Genomic DNA, 5,346 nt, shown 5'->3' on the forward strand with positions numbered 1-5,346 from the left:
GCCGTAGACCCTTCCAGAACCAGAAGATGAATGTCTTCCGTATGAAGTTGACCCAGCCGAAGAGTGATGGGGCCCACACGATATCATACATGTCGGCGACATAGTGGTTTCCCAGTTATCGACAGGACCTGGTAGACATTTCAGTGGCGGTAGCTTGTAACGTGAGCTGGCGGCAGAGGGTTCTGGAGATGAAGTTTCCTGCTGACCCGGAGTCGATCAGGGCCGATACTGAAATAGAAACATCAGAGCTGAACCACATTCACCACAGGACGTGGAGGGCAAAGGGGGCATGACAAGATCAGATGCCCCTGAGCTCCACAGTACAAACAGAGACCCCGGATCAGCCTTCTCTGCCGCTCAGTGGAAGATAATCGTTGCTTCTCCACGATCATGGGTCCTGGTGCTGGTTCTGGAGGATAACTGGGCTCTGGTCGGCAGAGACAGGCGGTTGTGGCATGGACGGGTATGGCTGCTAGACAGGACTGCATGCGGCTCGAGCATCGGATGGACAATTGCATGAACTTTTCCAATCCAAACGAATCATAGGCAGCGAGCTGTAACCGAAGCTGGGGTTCCAGCCCCAGTCTGTAGGTGGTCATTAGCGCTCTCTCATTCCATCCACTCGCCGCAGCGAAAGTTCTAAACTTCAGCGAGTATTCGGCAATTGACATGGTACCCTGCTGCAAATGGTAGAGTTGCTCTCCCATGGCGGTATCTCCGTCTGTCCTTCCAAACACCTCACGAAAATGCACCATGAGGTTCAGCAGATTGTGAATAACGGGGCTGGCCTGAGTCCAGATTGTTTCCGCCCATCGCAATGCAGGTCCTGTTAGCAGGGAGATAATAAAGGCAATTTTAGAAGTGTCAGTGGGATGTGATTGCGGTTGCATTTCAAAAGTGAGGTTACACTGGAGGAGAAATCCGTTGCAATCCTCCGCCGAACCAGAGTAGGTCGCCGGTCGGGCCATGGGACTGGCACTGATGTTAGGCGAAGTGCTGGTTGGGATGGATGAGGTGATGGGTGGTGATGGCAGCGATGCCGGTGGATTGCGTAGGACTCGTCGTGTTACTCATCTGTGCCGTCAGTGTTGGTCCGGTCTTCTGTAACGGAAGAGGTCTGACGCAGCAGGTTAGTATAAATCAAATAGGTTTATTGGGTCACAGAGAGTACTGGGGTAGGGTTCAGAGGATGTGATGGTGAGGGAATAGTTCGAAGGATATGATGAGCGGGGTAATCTGGGTCTTTGGCTGTACAGGAGCTGGAATGCAGGCAGGAGGAGCACACACCTCAGTGATCCGGGAACTAGGAGGAACAGGAGACACTTGGAGACGAGGAGACACTAGGAGGAACACAGGCGGTAAGTAAGGCAGGAAGTATTCAAATGGCAGTAGTAGCAAAGCCATTGAGTCCTCTACGTGTATACGAGACCAGACAGTGAGGGTGTCTGAGGTGTGTGCTTTTATGCAGGCTGGTAATGAGGTGCTTCATTGGTGACAGGTGCAGGTGCTCAGAACTCAGGTGAGAGGGATTGTTGTGATTGGGTGGTGGTGTAGCCTGGCCGATCTGTTACACTGGGGCCATTTGTGATTAAAATGTGAACTCTTTCTCTCTCTGCATAGACCATGGTATGACATGTGCATGTTGGTCTTTAGTTATTAGTCATGTCAAAAAGTGTTGGTTTAATAAACAGACTTCACCTCACAAGCCAAGAGCAAAACTAACCTGGGTCTCCAGACTCAACTATCTATTCTAAACAAATGCAAAAAAAGCTCAGGCAGATGAATTGACCCGTTTTTTTATGAGAACCAGAGCCTGTTTGTCATTGAGTTCAGTTAATTTGGTAAAAATAAAAATATTTGCTTTTAAAATTCTTTCCTTAAACTTTTAACGGTAGTTTAAAGGGGTCATATGATGCAATTTCAAGTTTTTCCTTTCTCTTTGGAGTGTTACAAGCTGATTGTGCATAGATAAGATCCCTGAAGTTGCAAAGACTAAAATCTCAAAACCAAAGAGATATTCTCTATCAAAGTTAAGACTCTGCCACGCCCCCCTAAAACGGCTCGTTCTAACACGCCCCCACATTTCTACCTCGTTATGTGGAAATATTTGCTTAATACTGCCCAAATGTGCACGCAAAGAAAGAAGGCGTGGTTTCAGTAACCGCACTTAGTGTTGAAGCAGCCATGTCAGGGAGACGCTGTGTGTTTCTAGGCGAAAGCAAAAGCACTTTATTTGGCTTTCCGAAAGTAGATTTAGAAATCTTTAAGATTACTTACAACAGAACAGCAATGCATTTTATGGACGACCGTTTCATGAACCTTGGAGAGGAGGTCATTCTGACTTTGCTATGACAATCTGGCGCTTCTGAATCAGCTACTGTTTTGTTATTATTTTAAGTATTTGCTATTGACTGTTCAAATGCGGAGTTTTGCGCATCGTGTGTGAGTGTGAGCGAGCGAGCGAGCGAGAGAGAGAGAGGGCGCGAGAGAGTGAGAGAGAGAGCGCAAAAGAGAGAGAGAGGGTGGGGGGGTCACATCACAGTGGAGTCAGCTGTCTTAACCGTGGCTTGTGTACTGCAAACACATACCAGCTTCATCACTGTGTCTTTCACGCGACTCTGTTCCCCTTTCGGGCTCTGTCTTTACATTTATTTTGAAAGATGAAGCTGTTTATGCGATTATGGTAAGGGGCGTTACATTTCCGACGAGTGCTTGCGGTGTTCGGCCAATCAAAATGCACTGGGTCAGCTGGCAAATCAGAGCAGACTGTGCTTGTCGGAAGGAGGGACTTTGTAGAAATCTAAGCATTTGAGAGAGGTGGGGCATAGAGGACCTACACTAATGTACAGTATTTGAAAAATAATGTGTTTTTTGAACATTAAAGCATGTCAACATATTCTGTTACACCAAATACACAAAATAATGATCTTTAAAAAAAGCATCATATGACCCCTTTAAAATAAGTCATTTAAATTGTGCTATTAATAAATTAATTAATTGGTTATGTATAATGAACAAACATAGACATGAATGATAGTATACTCATACATGAACGTAGATTAATAAATTACATAAACTGTTGAGAAGGAGTTTAGGATAAAAGGTGCTTTATTAAAAGGTTTACGTGGAATCTGTGCCAGCACAACTCCAAAAAAAAAGATCCATGGATTTATGCAGAAAATTCTTATTCCCTTGCATGTTTGTTCATTAAATATATTGAGCTGATTAGAGTGTAGGACCCAGAAAACAAGCACTTAAACAAAAAAAGTCAGCAGATTCCATTAAGGCCTACTTATAAAATAACATTTATAAATAGTTTGTTATATAAATAATGATTAATTCTGAATTCATCCTGGTTAGCAATTTATACACAAAAACATATTTAATAAAACATATCAATACAGTTAGTCATGATGCATTGTTTTAATGTTTCTTTCCTGTTGCTCCATACAAAACAAAAGCTGCGTCTGTTTGCTCGGGAAAAAATCACCAAAGGTACTTAACTGTGTGTATGGAAGTGTGATTTGGAGTGTTTCGGGTTGTCTAATGCCTTCTTGAGCACACAATGTCTGGAATGTCGGGCACACGGGAAATTCCTTGGAATTAAAACAGAAGTTATAAATGTTCTAAATTTCACAGTCAATATTAACAACAAGAAGACAGCAGGATGTGTCTAGGCATTTCTGGACCCCATTTGGCACAATCAGATCTTTATTAGCAGCTGAATGCTCATATGCACTACAATACAGTGATAAACAGCTGTATTTTTCCCTTTAATGCTATTTTGTGAACTATCATCTTTGTATGGCAGAGGCCCTTACAATTAGCATGAACTTCAGAAAACTAAAATCAGTAATGAGTTTTAATGATATCTGTATCTATACTCTTTAGAGTTTATGTTAATTTGCAACTGATTTGTCATTTTATATGAACTTGGCTTTGGGAGGAACTGATAAAATCATTATTAAAATCAGGCAATAACAGGGCAACAGAGCTGTGACTAAAGCCCAAATCTGAAACCTGGCAACCCCGGCCCGTTCCCTTCTTGTACTTATTTGAGCCTGGACAGGTTTTAAAGAGAAAAAGAATGAGAGAGAGAGTAAAAAAGTAAAATGTAAAATGTAAAATGTCATTCCTCACATAACTGACATTGATTGAAAAACAAAGAAAGAAAAAGGTCTGAATAGCGACAGTATCTGAAGCCAGTTAGATCTTCTTATGTAAGTTCGCACCTGGATCTAACTATTATAATAATGCACAGGGCAAGACACATGCCTAAACAGAAAGTGACAATGTTTTTCTGACAAATTAAACTGAATAGCAAAGCAAATGCAGCCAACATTTATTATATGCCAGCATGTATAATAAAAAATAAGAAATATGTTTGTAATAAAAAATAAATAATAAAATGTATATTAATAAGTAATCAAAATAAATACACTACCTTTCAAAAGTTTTGGGTCAAAAAGATTATTCTTCAAGCGTGCTTTAAATTGATCAAAAGTGACAGTAAAGACAGTAAAGTTTAAGTTGCACCAATGTCAAATAAATTATCTTTCTATTCGTTTAAAAAAAAAAGTTTGCATGTAAATATTAAGCAGCAGAACAGTTTTGAACATTGATAATAACGAGATGTTTCTTGAGTACCAAATCAGCATATTATAATGATTTCTGAAGGATCGTGTGACACTGAAGACTGTAGTAATGGCTGCCTAAAAATGTTGCTTTGCCATAATAAATAAATTACATATTTAAATAAGCAGTTATTTTAAAATGTAATAATAATTCACAATATTGCTGGTTTTACTATATTTTTGATCAATAAATGCAGCATTGGCAGTGTCAAAAACATAAAAGCTGAAAACGGACAGAGTCTAAAAGTCAATGGTACCTTGTTTATTTTCAGTAAATCTACATGGCTTAATAACAGGGAACATTAAGTCCATAACTTTCTTTCACCGGATGCACGCCTTGTTCTCTTCGCTAATCTTGCTGAGTAATGCTGCATGTATACCCTTCTTACCAAACCCTAATGCTAATTGCAGCTAGTTTAAATCCATTGTGAAGCTTAAGCTCTAAATCAGCTCAATATAATCTCATCATCAAAAGTTGTGACTGGCAGATGACCCAATAACGTAACACTGTTCCACATTCAGACTTGCTTAACCGCATGAATGAGAGAAACAAAGGGCCGTCTGGTGGACCTCCCAGCCACTTTGACTGGAATGAACCTCAAAAAAGGGGCTCTTCCATTTCACGAGTGTTACATAACATCTGTGCTGCTTCAGTGCAGGGACTTGTGCGCAGCATGCTTCAGTTTATTTTAACAAGCTCCTGTCTAAGGGC

General features: G+C 41.0%; 1 pseudogene; it reads right to left on the minus strand.

The window, feature by feature from the left end:
• Nucleotides 1–91, minus strand: part of LOC107602609 (uncharacterized) — a 48,911-nt pseudogene extending 48,820 nt beyond the window's left edge.
• Between the last annotated feature and the right edge of the window lie 5,255 nt (nt 92–5,346).

The sequence above is a fragment of the Sinocyclocheilus grahami genome, unplaced genomic scaffold (genome assembly GCF_001515645.1).
Source record: "Sinocyclocheilus grahami isolate Dianchi unplaced genomic scaffold, SAMN03320097.WGS_v1.1 scaffold15.1, whole genome shotgun sequence".
Taxonomy (NCBI): Eukaryota; Metazoa; Chordata; class Actinopteri; order Cypriniformes; family Cyprinidae; genus Sinocyclocheilus; species Sinocyclocheilus grahami.